The 20,969-nt window shown below is 38.1% G+C and overlaps 1 protein-coding gene across 2 annotated transcripts in view; it reads right to left on the reverse strand.

Moving 5' to 3' along the window:
- Positions 1-20,969, reverse strand: part of CBFA2T2 (CBFA2/RUNX1 partner transcriptional co-repressor 2) — a 150,232-nt gene that overhangs the window by 87,554 nt on the left and 41,709 nt on the right. The window lies entirely within an intron of this gene.

Raw genomic sequence — 20,969 nt, forward strand, 5'->3', positions numbered from 1 at the left:
GCACAATCATAGTGGACAATTTTAATACATCTTTCTCAAAAACCAGTAAGACTGAAAAATTAGTGTAACTATAGCGTATCTGAACAACAAATCAAGTTTGACAACTGGAAATGTTCATTCGGCAGTAAGAGAATTCTGGAGCTCAAAAGACAAACATGACTTAAAGATACAAATTTAGGAGTCATCAGCATATAGATATGGGTAAAGCCACAGCAAGATGAGACTGCAGAGTAAAGTTAAAGGGTACTGAGCAATCACCCTCAAAAGAGCAGAAAATATGGAGTATGGAATATTCTCTCAACGTCTATCTTCAAACTCATCCACTATTTTTATTTGTCCAGTTAAGTGTATGTATTGATTTGTATAGGCAAAATGTGAGAAAATACAATAAAGTGGCACATTAAAAAGAAACAAACCAAAAGTTGAAGGACCTTCAAATACTTGTACTGAAGTATTTGAAAATGACTCCAGAAAATAAAATTCCCAAGACAAGTCAATGGTTCTCCTGCCCCTCCCCCAGACACACTTTTCAAAGAGATGGTTCCCTTGGTTAGTTAAAACAGGCGAACACTTTAATTTTATTCACTTTCCAAAATAAAGATGGAAAACAACATTTCTGTATCAATTACCAAATCTGCCATCTTTCTCCTACTTCAGCCATTACTGAAGAGCAGGGCCAGGATGGGAAGGTGGAAGTGAGGTGCCTACAGCCCAAAATTTAAGTGCAGAGCCAACTGCGGAAGTGAGGCCTCAAATTTTTTGCTGAGGTACTTCATTTGCCTCACTCCAGTCCCCGTCCCGTTGAAGAGTCTCTACTATTAATATTCTTCGGGCTATCAAAGCACATGTGGCTATTTGCCATGCTTCCTTATTTGGCACAACAGAAGTATCCTCTGTTTTTGAAAACATAGCTACTGTCGGCTTCATCATGGCTTTAGACCCAGGAATGGTATGAACAACTCATCTCATTAAAAGGGATGAAGAGAAAATCAGTCTCACACTGGACTTCATACTCCTTTTCCCTTGAAAGAATAAAAGAACTATATTTCTCTTCAGACAGGCCACTAAAGGAAAAACCCACTCTTCATGAACAACAAAAAAGAAAAACTTTTAAGAACACCTGCACACACCTCAAGACAATAATATCCCATGCAGTATCATGCCTCCTTACAATCAGTCCCGACTTCTTCTAGCTCCAAACTTCCAAAGAAGGTACTTAATCTGGTGCCAGGAGACTTTCAAATCTTAACGCTCCCCTTTCCTGACCTCTTTAAATGTCTATTATCTTCACTGCTTAAATGAGGCAGCAAATTTAAAAGCTCATAGAAGACTCTTCAAAAACTACAAATGCTAACCTGTTCCAAAGGCAATCACAACGCTTTACCTGGAGGCTTTGCCTTCACAGGAGCTGTCAGGTTAAGTGCTGGCTGCCAGGGGCTCTTCAAATTCTAGTACCTTTTAAAACTCCAAATTCCAGAAGAGAAAGAAAAAAAAAAGAAAGAAGGAAGGAAAAGGAAAGGAAAGCAGGAGGACGGAGGAATGAAGGAAGGAAGGAAGGAGGGAGGGAAAGAGAAGAAGGGCAAAAAGACATTTTCCCAAGAGAAATGGCCTTAAATTCTGTAATTATTTATAAGTACCACATAGCTAAGCTGAAAACATCCAAATTGTTACTTTAAATATGAAATTATTAAAACCCTTAATCTGAAAAGTTATAAACTCAAGATTTTACTTTAAGACTGTGTTGCACAGCTAAACACTGAACAGTCAAAAGATCTTAGGCAATTACCTCCCCCATGATTTTCTGGGCTATTTACTTGTAAAAGCTACCGGTACCAGATTCTCTTCATCGATAGGAGTAATGACTTTGCCAAGGTCACAAACAGGAGCCAAGAATTTCGATTTAGGGTTTTAAGCCTGGTAACCTGAGATTACAATCTTGATTGAGACCAATAACCAAAATAGAACACTTAAATTTGTTTATGGATGAAGGAAGAAAGCAGTCTAGGACACCGAATTTCTCACTGTGGTATTTATCCTAATAAATAAACTGGAACAACCATTTGTGCAAACACAGAAGTCAAACGACAAAATGCAAAAATTAAAGGATTTAACTAATTCTAACTACATGCAGTTTTCCCAGAAAACATATTATCATTTTAAACTAGGCCCCTTTCCTAACATACTGCCCAACCCAATTAAATTTAATAAACTGAAAAGCAAATGGGCAAAATTTCTGTGTTCCCCACCCCCACCCTAGGAGCTTCCTGGGCATGGTTTGCTTGAATGTTATGGGTGTGGTACGAAATATTTAAACCAATGACTAAAATTTTCCATAGAAGACCATCCAAAATCTAAAAAGCTTTACCACTCAGAAAGAGATTCATCTCCAGACATTTAAAAGATTTACTATTCCACTTATGACACTCTGGGTTTTTTTTTACATTTAATATTTAGGTAGGAGGTGGTAAAGGGGGAGAGGGTGTAATTAGTTTTGCTTGTAAAACGTTCATCACAGTTGTAGTGCCAACTGAGCTATACAGCCTACTGGGGGTCTAATAGATTTCAGCGTATTATAGTTTGAGTAATAGAGGTGGGGGTTGTGGTGGAAATCAATAAATGGCTACTACTTCTTTGCACAGACCCATATGGAAGTAATCAAGCGCAAGGGTGGCAGCTGGGGCCAATAACAGTCACCTGCAGTTGAGGGACATGGGGGTTTCAGATGGGTTTTTAATGCTAATTTCCTACAGAAACAATAAGCTAGAAAGAGCAGAGTAACAGACGAGGCCGGATGAAGAGAGACCAGCCAGAACAATGGCTGCACCTGGTGCTGGGAGCAGAGGGACAGAGCCGGCACGCGCCCGCCGGCAGCAGAGGGCACATCTGTCACCCTCCAAGCGGCCCATCCCCCAGCTCTTCCAGCAGGGTAAGTAATGCAAGGTCCCTAAACATTAACAGCTTGCCACACAGCAACAGGTTTGAGTTTTTAAGGCTGCTGCATTCTCTACACGCACCCTTCTCCCATGACTAAGAATTAGTTAAGGAAGCAGGGTTGGTTCCCTGTCAGTTTGGAGACTTACTGAAAATATGCAAGAAACACATTTTAACTAAGTCTGTTGGTTTACTGTGACTTTGATGCTTAAGGAGGGGATAAGAAAAATCATATGGGAAGATAAATCTTATTCGGTATCCATGCAGAAGCATCATGCTTGTTACTTTTTAATTTAATTCTTAGAACCCACAAGAACATCTATTTTTACTCCCATTTTACAAATGAGCAAATTGGGGCTTAGAGGTGAAGGTTAAATCAGCTCATGGTCACTAATGCCAAAGTCTATACACAATCTTTTCACTGCCTTTCCTCCACCAGTCCTAACTACCACAACCAAATGAAAATACATATTCTATTTACTTGAGAACCCCAGCTATGAGAAGCAACTACATACATGTGTGTATATATATTCTATACAGAAGTGTACCTTGCTAGGTATCTCCAACAAGCTGCTCAGGGTTGAATGATAACAGCATTTCCACAAGCTGTTGCTTAAACAAAGCACACAGAGTTGCTTTTTCAGGTTTAGGCATGCTTTAGAAAAGTAAATCCATATGCATTTTAAGTTTCCCAGCATAAATGTGATGCCACCTGTATTAAAAGTTGAACACTGTTTGGAAAGCCCATCAACCAGTGAGAATATAAAAGCCAGTTATAGTGGGTTATTTTTCCGCTAGATAGTCATCACTACTTCCTGTATTTATTGACTTGAACTTGGAGGGAAAATTAACCCACACAGTCCATAGTCGAAACCTTTTAAATTAGACTTTGCTGTTTAAAAAAGGGGTGGGGGAATCTGTATATATACAGATAAGTATCTCAGAAGCACACAATTACTCTTGGATTTGGAAAGATAACAGCAGCAAGGCATACTCGAAAGCTTTACAGAAATTTAACACTGTGCGGCTACGCATTTGACAAGGTCTGGTTTAAGGCATTGCGGTCTAATGGAAATTGAACCTTTCCATCTACCCACCATGCCTCTTTGGACAAGGAGTCTAAATCATTCTGTCCTAAGTTCTGATCAAATACTGTGTCTCGATAAGTGCTCGATTACCTGAGTTGGCAGTAATTTCCAGGACTTATCCACTTTTGTGCATTCATGTACACTTTATCTCCTCTACGTGACTTCTTTACCCTTTACTGTATCATCACATACAACAGGCAATGAAAAAATGTTTGCAAAATCAATGTCCTGAAAATTCAGACAGTTCCAGTCCAAGCTCAACCACCAACTAGGTAATTAAACTCTAGGCCAACCACTCCACTACCCTTCCCTCATTTTCCTTATCTATAAAATAATATATTTGATTAGATTGTCCTTAAGAGCCTCTTCAATCCTAACATTTTTCATCGGTCATCACTGGGGACCTATGAGCACTTCTAGCACTGAGTGGACTTAAAATAACCTTCAATAACTGATTCATCCAATCTTTCGGATTCATTTGAATTCTTCCAGTTGTATACAAAAGATGTTTATTCAAACTCTTCACCCTTCCTTGGTATTCCAAAGATGTAATTTAAATGTCATTATCCTCATCTCCAGTTCACTGACATTGTTTTAATATAGAATTTCAGTCTAACATGGCCCCTTGATATGAAAAAATCCTTGGCTGGGTCATTCCTGGAAACCAATTTAGGTTTCTGGGGCACCTGGCTGGCTCAGTCAGTAGAGCATGAGACTCTTGATCTCAGGGGTCATGAGTCTGAGCCCCACAATGGGCGTGGAGCCTACCTTAAAAAAAAAAAAAAAAAAAAGGTTTCTGCTTTGCATAGCAGTAAAGCCTCTCATAATGCTTTCACAATTTTCAGAAAGTGCTATGATTTTTAGTATTCAACTCAAAGATTATCTTGATTATTACCTCAGTAACAAGCAACTAGTCTCTTGAACTGTGTGGTTCTCTAGGACTTTTAATCAACTACCTTTAGTTAAAGTCAGTGGATCTTTGACATATCAAAATGCATATCATTTACCATTTTTTAACGCTTCTTGAAACTCAGCACTCCTAGTATGGGCATACAGTATATGCAAATCCCTTCTGTAAGCCCTTCACAGTGGACACAGCCTACCCTACACTTCAGTGAGTCATCTTCTCCCCACTCAACCAAGGAGCGTATCTCCCAGGGTGCAATTAGTGCTTGCTCACTGAAGGAGTATCATGTAAATTCCAAATGCCCTTCTCAGATATTCAGACAAGTCCCTAAAGATACTGAACTGTTCACCTATCAAAACAGAAACTCAAAAAAAAAAAAAAAAAAAAACCACCAAAAAACCCCAAAACAAACAAACAAAAAAACCCCAGAAACTGGAAAATTCTTACTACATCATTTAGCCAATCTGGCAAAATAGAATACTTACAAAAAGATTCTTTTAAAAAGTCTCCCCCCACCTCAAGAAATCTGACTGCAACATTGAAAGAAAAAACTGAATTGTACTGTCCTCCTAATAATTACCCAACTGACATAAGTGAAGGCTGAAGAACTTTAAGAAATAAATGTTATTTTCTTAAGTTCCTATTTGAGAACTAGTAGAATTTTCAAAAACAAAAAAATTTAAACAGTGTTGTAACAAAGCAGTATAATTCAGTATCTCACTCCTGTTGACTTTTTCAGAAGTTCTGCTCTGAAGAACAGGCTCATTTACATTACAATACTTAAAATACTTTCCAAATCATTTATAATCATAGTGAGGCTTAACAAAGAAAGCATGTAACATTTATAACAGATACAGATGATCTGAGAGGTACAGTGAGAGGAAGGTACCCTGAAAACTAGAGTTCTAGAAAAGATCCATTCTTAGCCTGAGAGTTAAAAATGCAGTTTATGGGGCTCCTGACTGGCTCAGTAGGTGGACCGTGCAACTTTTGATTCGGGGTTGTGAGTTCGAGCCACACTTTGGCTGCAGAGATTACTTAAAAATAAAATCTTAAAAAAAAAAAAATGCTAAGGGTTTAGGAACCAATTATAACAAAGTAATAAACACCCAGAAACTTCTGAAACTAACGTAAATGCCTCCTATGAGCCAAATTTTCCCAATAATGATAACAGGCGGGAATTGCACAAAATAAAAACTCAGAGTAAGTAGCTTGCTTGAAATCAGAAAACCAGTGAAAAATGGCTGTATAATATGTGTAACTCCCAAACCCATGCTCTTCCCTTAGGTATCTGGACTTGGAGGCCTGGAAGACATGAATACAATGTACAGAAACAGCAAAAAGCTAAATTACACTTCACAAATAACAAGGACTACAATACAATAGCTACGTATATATGAATTTATTTTATGACAAAATTACTCCAAACTCACAATTCAAGTCAGATTTGTGGTATTACTTGTTTACTTTGTATATAGGAAGTAAACAGACGAAAACAGCATAGGGGTAAAATGTACTGAAGGAAAAAAGAGCCGACTATATTAAAATTAAAAGATACTGTTAGTTTTACTGTAATTCACTTTTAGTTGTAATTTACCTGAATACACTGAAATAAAATCTGACAATAAGGAAGAGTATTCTATGAGCCATCTTTTTACACTGCCTATTTGTGTTATGCATACTAAGGGAGAAAAAAATTTCCCTCAAAATATCATCGACTCTATGTGGAATACCTTACAGAAATATTTGTGAGACTACTTTCCTAGCCACAGAATTCATGTTACATCTGATTCAAGTTTCCATTCAAAAAAGCATGGCATTCAAATATAAAGGTGGCAACTGAAAAAAGATAGATAAATATGAACAAAATGAAGGATCAAATCAACAATGAGTAGCTAAAGGCTAAACTCACATCAAATATAAAAAAATTCATATGACCATAATCTGAAATAAGTAAAAAGCTTTGAAAGGCAGACAATTGCCCACTTTAGCCCCTAAAACTAAATTAAAACGTACTTACCTCAAATGCCCAGATTATAACAATCCAGATTCTTAATATACCAAATTTATTCGAAATAAATATAAAAAAGCTCCTCTTTTCCTCCTCCTAATCTTCAAAGCCCAATCTGAGACCAGCCTTCCTCCTTCTTTCATTAGCTGGACATGTGTCAGCTCTCTCACATCTGCGATTTCTCACTGACTAGAGCTGCCTGTCCCATTCCAGGGAAACACAGATGGATCCCAGATGGGAAGGTCCTGCCAAACAGACCAGCTCTTCACCTTGCCAGAATCCCCAGATACAGTCAGTCTCTCTGTCTCTCTCTTTTTCTCCCTCCCTACTGCTCCCTCTCCCTCCACTACCCTTCCAACCCTCCCTGTTACTAGGGCTCTTTGCCAGCTGATGTCACTAAGTACACACCTCCCAGTGGCTCCTGGCCAATCTGACATTAACTTGTTAAATACGTGTAATTTGTTTATGGCTGACAATAACAGCAAGGATATTGTGCAAAACCTATCTGTGCAAGTCCCTCGTGAAATAACATGTAGAGACACACATAGATACACAGACTCATATTTTTGGGAACATTCAAATGCTTAACAATTACTATTTAAAGTCCTACATATTGTCTGGTTTCTGCTATTGTTTAATAGCTTCTGCTCTTTGAGCCAATTTTAAAATCCTACTTATGATAAATTCCTTCTTAAAATGAATTATTAAAACACTGCTTTGAACATGCAATTGGATAAAAAATGTAAAGTTGCAAATTAATCTGGGAAATATAAACAGAAATGTATGTAAATGATTCACACAAGCTGCCTCTCAGATCCAGACTTGGTAGCACTGCAAAACTGGCACGTGATTAAAATAAGACAATGCAGGCAACATGGTTCTGATGCTGTGAAGATTATAAATGAAAGATGGGGACACAATGCAAAAATTGTTTTAAAACAAGGCAAATACGAATGTGAGAAATAACAATGTTCGGCATTAAAGAAACTGCTAATGCCAAGTTTCAACAATGAAGAGCCAAAATAAAAAACCATTTTTAGAAATAAAACAATGAGGACCCAGAGAGAGGGACTGAACTGCTCAAGGTCAGTTTTAATCACTTATGCCTTCAAAAACCTAGCATATAAGAGCTGCTCAATTTTTAGTGAATGAAAATCAATCAATGAAAATCGATAATGTACTAAAGTTACAAAAATGGTTGCCACTGGGTATCAACTAGGTGAAGGGTCCACTGGACCTTTCCTGTGCATTCTTTTTTTTTTTTTTTTTTTTTGAACTTCCTAGGGATCCATGCTTTAAAATAAAAAGATTTGGGGGGCTTACTTGGTTGATTCCTGGGGTTACATTACATGGACACATATCCTGCACTAAAAATCTCCATGAACACAAAGTAGGAATGAAAGATGCTCCATACACATAATCAAACAGGTGTGGCTATAATTCTCTAGCCCTTAATCTTCTATCACAGTTTGGATATCTGGAATCTGTAAACAATTTTTCTGTCATGGCAATTTTTGGCAAACAGGAAGAAAGACTATTTCTGTCAAGGACAACCTACTGGCTAGGTTTTGGGTCTTTAGTTCATCCCAGTGGTGGTGGCGGTAATAGCAACAGCAGTGGGCTGAATGCTTACCAATAGCGCTAAGTGTCAGAATCTTCACAAAGATTCTGTATTATAGGACCTCTAAGGTAGGTAGTATCATTATCTCAGTGTTATAGCTAAGGAAAATAAGGCACAAAGAGTTAAGTAACTTAGTTAACCCCCCAAACTAAGTAAGTGTTAGCACCAGGTGGTCTGGATATAAAGCCAGAGCAGTATACTCTATTGTCAAGTTGGAAAATGAATCAAAGGATGCTACTGGCTATCCTGGATCACCGGCTCTCGGAGAAACCAGCCACCATGTCATGATGACACTTATGCAGCCCTAAGAAGAGGTCCATATGGTAATCTCTTACCAATGCCAGCATCAACTTGCTCACATACCTAGCCACTACCACCCAGCTTAACTGCCTTGGAATTCTGACCCATTGGAACTGCATGAAAGTATTTATTGTTGTTTAAAAAAAAAAAAAAAGAAGATGGTTCTTTAGCTTCTGGTTTCCAGATCATGGACCTTAAATACCATTTCCCACTACATGGAAGCCGGGCTCTTTAGAAAAATAGTTGACTCCAGGTATGGGGTAGGAAATGTATACAACTTGTCATGTCAGAAAACAAACTATCAAAGACTTGTGGAGTTGTGTCCATGGGACTCAGGAGCCAACCTGAAAAGGCTCCCACTAAGACGGCATATTCTGAGCATCAATAAAAGACAACAACTGCAATGGATCAGAACACAGCAAAATGGGGACGCTTGGGCGGCACAGCTGGTTAAGCATGCAACTCTTGGTTTCAGCTCAGGTCATGATTTCACGGTTGTGAAATCAATCCCCGAGTCAGGCTCCACACTCAGCGTGGAATCTGCTTGAGATTCTCTCTCCCTCTCCCTCTGCCCTTCCCAATCATGCACACTCTCTCTCTCCCTAAAATAAATAAATCTTTAAAAAAAAAAAAAGAACACAGCAAAATGTTTGAATTCATGACTTCATAATGGTACTTATAAAAAACTAATCACTCACTTTTTGGAGGATACTAGAGAAACAATTTATTATTCTGAAACTAGTGAACTAAGAATTTTACCTACCTTTCTATACGAACCGCACCTCTAAGTAAATACACAGTTGGTGAAAACTGATCCCTGTTGAAATAACCCAACTAAAATGAAAAAGATTATATATTTGCAAAATCATTTTGCTAATCTCTAATGGAAAACATTAATAAGGGTAATGATCAACTGCCACAAATATGAGGAGAAATATATGGACGTTAATGTGCCTAATGGAAGTGTACCAGTTATGAAGCATTCTTGACAAAGCAAGTAAATCTAATCTGATTCAGCCTCTAGATTTAACAACCAGTTTAGAGAACATTGAGGGGACATGGGAACATGTTAATGACAGCATGGGAATGTAATTAGGAAAATCCAGAATGTGAGAAAATCTATACTGCAAACAACCGAGATTTGTAGGAAAAAAAGAGGAAGTGGGGAAAGGAAGCTGGAATAGAAGCTATACATTAGAAGAGAAATAAAAGACTTAAACACAATGCGTGAACATTATTTGGATTCTCATTTGAACCAACTGTAAAAAAATAACCTGGGATAACTGGGAAAAATTTAAAACTCCTTAGATTAATTATATTAAGGAATTATTTAAAATTTTTCTTAGCTATAATAATAGATTTGTGATTATTTTTAAGAAAAAGTCCTTATCTTTTAAGAGTTACATACAGAAACACTGGTATGTTTATATGCCATCCAGGATTTCCTTCAAGAGGAGCTGAGTGAGTGATTACTGTAGCTGGGTGTTTAAGTACATGAGTGTTTAAGTCCATTTTTAGAGCTGTTTGATATTTCCACAATATAAAGTTAAAAAAGACTGGATTTCTTTAAGCAGTATGCCAAATTATGGGTGAGGCTGGCAGATGGACAGGGACAATTTTTTTAAAGGAACTCAGATAAAAGGAATTAAGTCTGACATGAGATTTAATGTGGTACCAACATATTCATTTACCTCACTGACCACATCCTGAGTTGATATACTGACAACTTTTTTTTCTTTTTGGATACACTGTCAACTTTTAAAAATAGAAGATGAAAAGCCAACAATGCAATATATCCAGAATGGTGAATGCAACTGCTAAGTTGGTTGCTTTACAACAGAATTTGTCAAGGAGTTCTGCTTTTTTTTTTTTTTAAATGTCCTCCTATGGGAAACCTATGATATACCAGAATGTTGGATTTGAACTACAGGTATCAATATGAACTCATGATTTTTATTTTTGTTATTATTTATCTATATTTTTACATTAAAAATATACGTAGAAACACAAACACATTCATACACTTCCTAGCTGTTTGCTGAGTGGGTCTAGAAGCAATGACACCTTGGGGTGCCTGGGTGGCTCAGTCAGTTAAGCATCTGCCTTTGGCTCATGATCCTGGGGTCCTGGAATCAAGCCCCGTGTCAGGCTCCCTGCTCAGCAGGGAGTCTGCTTCTCCCTCTCCCTCTGCCCCTCTGCCCCCCACTCCGCCTGATCATACTCTCTTTCTCAAATAAGTAAATAAAATCTTAAAACAAAACAAAAGCAATGACACCTTGTAGCAACGAACACATCTTAACATCCAGATCTTGATTTCTAAACTACATTTTCTTTTTTAAAGATTTTATTTATTTATTCGACAGAGATAGAGACAGCCAGAGAGAGAGGGAACACAAGCAGGGGGAGTGGGAGAGGAAGAAGCAGGCTCACAGCGGAGGAGCCTGATGTGGGGCTCGATCCCAGAACGCCGGGATCACGCCTTGAGCCAAAGGCAGACGCTTAACCGCTGTGCCACCCAGGCGCCCCTCTAAACTACATTTTCTACTAAACCCTGGTTCCTTAGAGAAATGGCAGGTGAGGTAGAGAAGGTACAAGATAAACCCTGGCTCCTTAGAGAAATACCAGGTAGGGCAGAGAAGGTACAAGATAAGTATGCAGTATTTTGTACAAGAAAGTAAAGGACTACTCAGAAATGATGGGGATATGTCAAAAAGACACTGAAGCCAGTTAGAAGAAGCTGCCATGGCCAACTGTGGGACAATTTGAGCAACATAAAAATGACAGTAATGGATTGAAGCATGACATATAAAATAAAAACTGAATTTTAAAAAATGAATCAGGGGCACCCACGTGGCTCAGTCGGTTAAGCATCTGCCTTCAGCTCAGGTGATCCCAAGGTCCTGGGATCGAGCCCAGCGTCGGGCTCCCTGCTTGGTGGGGAGCCTGCTTCTCCCACTCCCTCTGCCCCTCCCCTGTGCTCTCTCTCTCTCTTTCTCACTCTATCTCAAACAAATAAAATCCTTTTTAAAAAATTAAAATAAAAATAAATTAAAAATGAATCAACTGGGGCACCTAGCTGGCTTAGTCAGTAGAGCATGAAACTCGATCTCAGGGTCATGAGTTCAAGCCTCACATTGGATATGGAGGCTACTTAAAAAAAAAAAAGAAGAAGAAAGAAAAAAGAATCAATCAAGGAAGAAAGGAAATCTTATTCCTTCTTAGAGGATGCCAACTTGCAAATACAAAAAGAATGACAGAAGTAGAAAACCACCACTTGTAGACTAGTGAACAGAAAATTTATAAAAAACAGGATATCTACATTGTCTCAAAATATACCCTACAAGTTACTTATTGATCACACAAAGGAAAAGAATTAACTTTGCAGTAGAATAACCTGGCAGACCAACCTTAATAAAAACAAGGCTAATATTTAACACCATCAATCACCAATATTGGGACATACTGACATCATGTGCCTCCCTAAATGAAGGATGAAGAATACAGTATTACGTATATAGCGTTCTTGCCAAAGTCCATAATACAAATCTAATTACAAGAAAACATCAGACAAGTGAGGGACATTCCGTACAGTTGTACTCTGAAATTGCCAAGGTTAAGGAAGACTGAAAAGATAGAAAGAAAGAGGGGAAAGGAGGATTTAAAAAAAAAAAACAGGAACTGTTTCAGAATAAGAATTAAAGAGAGATGACAATTAAATGCTGTGTGGTCCTAGATTAGACTGGATTGGACTGGGGTACAGGGGCTATAAAAAAGCATTATTAGGATAACTAACTGATGGAATTTAAATACAGTTGTGATTAGGCAATAGTATTGTTATCAGTATTAAATTTCCTGGTTTTGATAATGTGGCTAAGTAAGAGAATGCATTTCTTTTTAGGAAATGTACATTTAAGTATTAGGGGCAAAAAGGGCACACTTCCACTGACTCTCAGAGTGATTGAGAAAAAAATATATATATACACACAATGATAAAGCAAATGGGCAAAAGAGTAAACAGTGAACAAGAGTTCCTTTTATGATTTGTGTAAACAGTTGGTGAACAAGAGTTCCTTTTAAGATTCTTTCAACTTTAAGTCTTCAATTACATTAAATACTTACCAAAAAGAAAAAAAGTCCCCATTCATAACAAAACAGTTTGAAAACTCCCCCTGTGAGTATCAAGTGAACACTTGTAGCAGTTCATGCAGTTCTAACAAAGATGCTCATGACAATCTCTTCTTTGGTTTCTTTGCAAATCACTACTGCCATGATGATATTAGACACTGAGTTACTTCACATTATTATTTGTAGTCATATAATGTTCATTTTATACCTATAATGAGCCACTGCTAAAAAACGAAGCATAAGAAACTTAAATATAGACTGCATAATTAAATATAAATGATAAATTAATAAATACAATATTATTATAAGTATTAAAACTATTCTACAAATATGCTTTAGATCCAGACTTTTGAGTTGGATTCATCAGATCAAATCTTTCAACCAGCACATAAAGATGACTCTAGATCTTCACTGATGTCAAAGGAAAAAGAAAAATAGGGTGCCTGGGTGGCTCAGTCGGTTAAGCATCTGCCTTCGCTCAGGTCATGGTCTCAGGGTTCTAGGATCAAGTCCTGTATTGGGCTCCCTGCTCGGCGGGGAGTCTGCTTCTCCCTCTCTCTCTCTCTGCTTCTGCCCCTGCTCATGCTCTCGCTCATTCTCTCTCTTAAATAAAATCTTTAAAAAAACCAAAAAAACAAAAAGAAACACTGATGCTTACAGTCAATTTGTTTTTCACTGTGGATAGTCTTTACATGCATACCTAGAATCTTCCTTAATTTGTCATTTTAAAACATTTAAATTTAAAAACATGTCATTTAAAAACAACTGAGTGGCTCAGTTGGTTGAGTGACAAGCTCTTGGTTTCAGGTCAGGTCGTGATCTCAAGGTTCGTGGGACCAAGATCTTCATGGGACTCTGCACTCAGTGGAGAGTCTGCTTGAAAGACTCTCTCCCTCTGTTCCTCTCCCCACTCTCCCATGCAAGCTCTTTTCTCTATCTAGAATAAATAAATCTCTTTTTTTAAAGATTTTATTTATTTATTTATCAGAGAGAGAGCACAAGCAGGGGAAGCGGCAGGCAGAGGGAGAAGCAGGCTCCCCGCTGAGCAAGGAGCCCGACTGACGTAGGATTCAATCCCAGGACCCTGGGATCATGAACTGAGCCAAAGGCAGGTGCTTAACCAAGTCACCCAGGCATCCCTAAAATAAATAAATCTTAAAAATTTATATATATATACATACATATATATGTATGTATGTGTGTGTGTGTATATATGTATATATATACACACATATATAAGTATGTATATATATATTTTTTTTATTTCAAGAATCAGGTTATATAAAGCTTGTTTTTTTGGAAACATAACACATTATAAAATTTAATCTACACTTTACCCAAAAACCAAAGGAATCTTTTTATTTTTATAAAGAATCATGTTTTGGGGCACCTGGCTGGCTCAGTCAGTGGAGCACACGACTCTTGATCTCAGGGGTCATGAGGTCAAGCCCCACACTGGGTGTAGAAATTACTTAAAAATAAAATCTTTATGAAAAAAAAAGAATCACGTTTTACTTAAACAGAAATAAAAAATTAAAGTACAAGTATACCAGGTTAAATTAGGGAAAGTAAAAAATACAGTATTATTAAATAATAAGAAAATAATTATAACAATCTTAAAGACTATATTTTAAATGAAAAATCACTTTAAGATTAGTCTTTTCAAAAATCACCTCTTAGGGCACCTGTGTGGTTCAGTTGGTTAAGTGTGTGCCTTTGGCTGGGGTCATGATCTCAGGGTCCTTGGATCAAGCCCCACATCGGGCTCCCTGCTCGGTGGGGAGCCTGCTTCTCCCTCTCCATGTGCCCCTCCCCACACTTGCGCTCTCACATCCCCCCCCCAAATAAATAAATATAATCTTTATAAATAAATAAAAGTCACCTCTTAGGGCACCTGAGTGGTTCAGGTGGTTAAGCGCCCAACTTTTTTTTTTTTTTCTAATTTTATTTATTTGAGAGCGAGAGAGCGGGAGAGAGAGAGAGAGAGAGAGAGCGAGCAGGGGGGAGAGCGAGCAAGCGTGCATGCATGAGAGAGAGCACAAGCAGGGAGAGGGGCAGAGGGAGAGTGAGCAGCAGACTCCCCTGCTGAGCAGGGAGCCCGATGCAGGGCTTAGTCCCAGGACCCTGGGATCATGACCTGAGCTGAAGGCAGACACTTAACCAAATGAACAACCAGAGTGCCCCAAGGGTCTGACTCTTGATTTCAGCTCAGGTCGTATCATCTCAGTAGGTCTCCGCAATGGATGTGGAGCCTGCTTAAGATTCTCTCCCTCTGCCCCCCCAAAAAATAAACAAACACCTCTTTAACATCTATGATACAAAAATGAAATCATCTTGGGGCACCTGGGTGGCTCAGGAGGTTAAGTGTCTGCCTTTAGCCCACGTCATGGTCTCAGGGTCCTGGGGATCAAGCCCCAGGTCGGGCTCTCTGCTCAGCAGGGAGCCTGCTTCTCCCTCTCCTCTGCCTGCTGCTCCCCCTGCTTGTGTGCAAGCGCACTCTCTGTCAAATAAATAAATGAAATCTTAAAAAAAAATGAAATTATCTTAAAAAGCCCTTAGGGAGAGTTGCATGATTGCATAATAGAGAGTTTTCAAGTCTAACAAAACGATTATTTATAGCATTAAGAGACGACTGTTTACAAGAGAGATCAGCAAGCTCTATAGCCTTACTGTTTTGGTAGGTAAAGTTTTACTATAATAAGACTACGCCCATTGCTTTACATACTGTCTTTCTGTAGCTGTTTCCCATGACAAGAGCAGCTGGGATGGATATCACGTAGCCCACAAAACCAAAAATGTTTACTATCTGGCCCTTTACAAAAACCCATGTTGAACTCTGATTTATACCAATAGGGTAGCTTTGGACCAACTCAAACACCTACTATGGGCCAGGCATTATGCTTAGCATTGAAGACAGAACAATGAATAAAAATATAGTCCCTGCCTACAGGTAGCCTGCAGTCTGTTAGAAAAGACTCTAATTATCATACAAATAAATGTATAATAAACAGTAAATGCTAGAAAGGAAAAAAACACAAGAAAATAATTAAGAGAATTACCTCACATCAGGGGATAGACGGAGGGTTAGTGAAGGCTGTATTACACAGGAGTATATTTTCATGTACTGAAATGTAAAGGAGAACTGACCTAGGCTTTTTTTTAAAAGGAGATAAAAGAATCTTTCAGGCAAAAAGAACAGAAGGTATGGGAAGCAACATGACTAAAGAACTGGAAGGAGGTCACCATGATTAGACAGTATTAAACCTGTAGAAAGAAGATGGAGGGGAGCGACAAGTGAAGGGACAGACCACACAGAACACTGTTGAGGGGGAGTAGGCAGACAACATACACCAATTTGTCTCAGTTTCTATGTGTCAAATAATCTTGTAAACTCCTCCAAAGTCAAAAGCGGTCTCACTCACCTTTCAGTTCCACAGGGTTTTACAACTAATGCTTAAAGTTTGAAATATACAACTGATCAGAAAATGGAGTGTCTTCCTTTTTAGATTATTTACCGCCAACAGTTTAAGAGACACTGATTTTCCCTCATCATTCAATAGAAAGAGCCTGGGGTAACTGTTCAGATTCAGCTATAAATGAGTTATCTAAACCATTAACCCACTGATCTGTCAAATTAGAGCATAGGACTAGGTGTTATGAGCCTTTACAGCTTTGTTTCTTTCTTGCTTAAACTTCTTTGTCTTATCTTAAACTGACCATGTGATGTAGTAAGAATATCATTAAGTTAAATAATCTGAAAATAAAGCAGAGGTTTGGGGCTCTCCAGAAATAAGATATTCTAACTTTCCAATTCATATGACAACATATAGATTCCTGTTTTATTAGTTATCAAGAGCTTCGTAATTTGCTGATTATTTGCTTAAAATACTTAACACTACAAAGCTTGGAAAAATTTTGCGTCAACTTAAAAAAAAATAGAGAAGCAATCAAATTTACAAGTGATCTTGAAAACAAAACTGAAAAACAATTCTCTTGATGTCTGAGTCATCAGCCCTTACGGGACACAAGTCAGACTGCAGCAGCTGTGGATCATCATTCAAAATCAAGAATTCAATTTAATTGTGATAGCAGATTTTTAAAAGTTGATGAATCAGAAGCACAGAAAATAAATGAAGCAGAAATTTTCATTTGCTGGAATAAATCGACATATAATCCTATATTCTAAGGCATAAGGGATCATATCGTTACTCTACCCAAATCAGACTACCAACCAATTTCCTTTACTATGAATACTTCTGTCAAATAAGCTCTTCACTATACACCTGGAAAATGATTCATCTTTAAAGACTTATCTCAAGGGTGTTCCCTTTGGGACAGACAATTCCCAAAGCTAGGAAGCAGAGCTGACAGTGGCCCCACCTAGTGCTATCCAAGAAGCCCGACAGTAGTATATGAGATACCACACTGGTACTTAACATATTCACTTATTTGTTGACCTGATCCTCCATTACTAATCTGAGGGCAGGGGTATGCTTGATCAACATATTCAATGCTTATTTCTTAGATAAATAAATTAAAATATCCTATTTGTTTAATACATAAATTCAACAGGATATTAGCTTTAGAAAGAACTTAATCTCGGGGCGCCTGGGTGGCACAGCGGTTAAGCGTCTGCCTTCAGCTCAGGGCGTGATCCCGGCGTTATGGGATTGAGCCCCGCATCAGGCTCCTCCCTCTCCCACGCCCCCTGCTTGTGTTCCCTCTCTCTCTGGCTGTCTCTATCTCTGTCGAATAAATAAATAAAATCTTTAAGAAAAAGAAAGAGAGAAAGAAAGAAAGAAAGAAAGAAAGAAGGAAGGAAGGAAGGAAGGAAGGAAGGAAGGAAGGAAGGAAGGAAAGAAAGAAAGAAAGAAAGAAAGAAAGAAAGAAAGAAAGAAAGAAAGAAAGAAAGAAAGAAGGAAGGAAGGAAGGAAGGAAGGAAAGAAAGAAAGAAAGAAAGAAAGAAAGAAAGAAAGAACGAACGAACGAACGAACTGAATCTCGGGGCGCCTGGGTGGCTCAGTCTGTTTAGCGTCAGACTCTTGATTTTGGCTCAGGTCATGATCTCAGTAGGGCTCCGCACTAGGCGTGGTCATGGTCATGGACCGGGCTCAAATAAATAAATAAAATATTTTTTAAAAAGAAAAGAGAGAATTGAATCTAGCTCCTTCATTTAATTAAAATAGGGAAAGGAGAGGATGAGGTCTGAAAAAGTTTGAATAAAATTCCTATTATCTAATAGTATTCAAATCAAATTATGTTCTCTTCAAGAAGTTTTATGAGAGCTGCTGTTTTTGAAATGGCAGAAACTTTTAATAATTTTAATAATTTCCAGACTACTTCGCTAATAACAATTAAAAATCACTAGCCCAGAGTGGGTTTTCCCAAACATTGAGACCATTTTTGCTGCCCCTGCTCTGTCTCAAGTAAGGTATCATTCATCGGGCATATACCTATTCGCAAAGACGATGTAGAGCATTGCATTTGTCAAGTTATTAGGAGCTACAGCTCTTACTTTATTTCAGAAGGCTTTATGTGAATAACAAAAGTGGATGTCCAAGTTCTTTTAAGATTTTAAGTCAGGTACTTCTTGAACTCTATTTTATAAACTTAAAAACAAGTAAGGTTGTAGGGCACCTGGGTGGCTCAGTCAGTTAAGAGTCCAACTCTTGGTTTCGGCTCGGGTCATGATCTCATGGGTCATGAGATGGAGCCTGCACCGGGACCCACACTCAGCTGGAGTCTGCTTGAGACTCTCCCTCTGCTCCTTCCCCATGCGCTCTTGTACTGTCTCCAATCAATCAATCAATCAATCTTAAAAAAAAAACACAACACTATAAGGTTGGTATCTTTGATGTGCCTAAGATCACAACATGAACCCTAATTAACAAAGCCAGTGTTCTCTTTCTATGTCCTTCCTGTGGGCCCTAAGCTTTCAAAACACCTAAACTAAATAAGCTGAAAGCAGCATCCATCTAAGTGAATGCCACCTGCAGGGCCACTCTGGGGTGGGGTGGGGGGAACATTTTTAGGTAAGAGTTTTAGGGGTGCCTGGGTGGCTCAGTTGGTTAAGTGTCTGCCTTCGGCTCAGGTCATGATATGAGGGTCCTGGGATCTAGCTCTGTGTCAGGCTCCCTGCTGAGCAGGAAGTCTCCTCCTCTCCCTCTCCCTCTGGTTGCTCTCCCTGCTTATGCTCTCTCTCTCTCTCCCTCTCGCTCTCTGTCAAATAAATAAAATCTTTAAGAAAATAAATGTTATACACATTTAAAAAAATAAGAATGTTATTGAGGTATAATATACATATCATAAAATTCATCTGTTTTAAATGTAAATTTAATGATTTTTAGTAAATTTATATAATTGTGCAACTATCACCACAATCCCATTTCAGAACATTTCTATCACCCCAATGATCCCATATGTCCCTTTATAGGAAATCCTATTTACAACCCACAATACCAGGTAACAACTAATCTGCTCACCCTATCCCTATAAAGTAGCCATTCCTGGGCATTTCAAGTAAGTGGAATTTTAAGATGATGTCCTACAGCACCTGGCTGGCTCAGTAGGTAGAGCGTGTGACTCTTGATCTCAAGGCTATGAGTTCAGATACCATACTGGGTGTGGAGCTTACTTAAAAACAAACAAAAACACAGAAATGTTGTCTTTTCTAAGTTCTTTCATTTAGTATACTGTTTTCTGGATTCATCCATGTTCTGGCATGTATCAGTATTTATTCTTTTTTATTGCTAGGTAATATTCTATCGATGGATATGCTACATTGCAACTGATGGACATTTGGGTTGTTTCCAGTTTTTGGTTATTGAATAACACTGCTGGAAACAATCCAGTACAAGTTTAAAAAGGTTGCTTCAAACAATTTTGCCTAATTTTAATCTGCTTTGTGGGGAAAGAATTTGCCAACTCCACCATTCAGAAGTTCCACTCTAACCAAGTGCATTCATTTTTGCTTATTTTTTAATATTTTAATATCTATTTTTTCCATGTTTTAAATTTAAATTCAATTAATTAACATATAATGTGTTATTGGTTTCAGAGGTAGAGGTCCATGATTCATCAGTCTTACGTAACACCTAGTGCCTCATTACATCACGTGCCCTCCTTAATGTCTATCACCCAGTTATCCAATCCCCCCACCCATCTCCCCTCCAGCAATCCTCAGTTTGTTTCCTATAATTAAGAATTAAGAGTCTCTTACAGTTTATCTCCCCTCTGATTTCCTCGTTTTATTTTTTCCTCTCTTCCCCTATGATCCTGTTTTGTTTCTTAAATTCCACATTATCAGTGAGATCATATAATTGTCTTTCTCTGATTGACTTATTTCGCTTAGCCTAACACCCTCTATTTCCATCCATGTCATTGCAAATGGCAAGATTTCATTTTCCAATAGCTGAGTAATATTCCATTGTGTGTGTATGCCACATCTTCTTTACCCATTCATCTGTCAATGGACATCTGGGCTCTTTCCATAGTTTGGCTATTGTGGACACTGCTGCTATGAACACTGGGGTGCAGGTGCCCCTTCGGATCACCGTATTTGTATCTTTGGGGTAAATACCCAGTAGTGCAATTGCTGGGTCGTAAGATAACTGTATTTTCAACTTTTTGAGGAACCTCCATACTGTCTTCCAGAGTGGCTGCACCAATTTGCATTCCAACAGCCAAGTTTATGTAAATGGTAGTTTCTCCTGATATTTTGAGATTATGGTTTTATCAGGAGTTCGTCTGATTTTGATGTCATGTTTAGAAAGATGATAAAAACACACTCCTACATATGTTCTTCCATGTTCTCATGGTTTGATTTTTCTAATTCATTAAGTCAAAATAGAATTTGATATATAAAGTTCGTGATCAAGATACCTAATATAACTCATTAAGAGTAGTTTAGCTACTGTTGAAGCCTATTACCCAGAATAAACTAAAGTCCAAAGACTATGACAATTAATTGACCTAAACTCCTAGTTC

Source organism: Ursus americanus, chromosome 22 (genome assembly GCF_024610735.1).
Source record: "Ursus americanus isolate L20-20 chromosome 22, mUrsAme1.1.p, whole genome shotgun sequence".
Lineage (NCBI taxonomy): Eukaryota > Metazoa > Chordata > Mammalia > Carnivora > Ursidae > Ursus > Ursus americanus.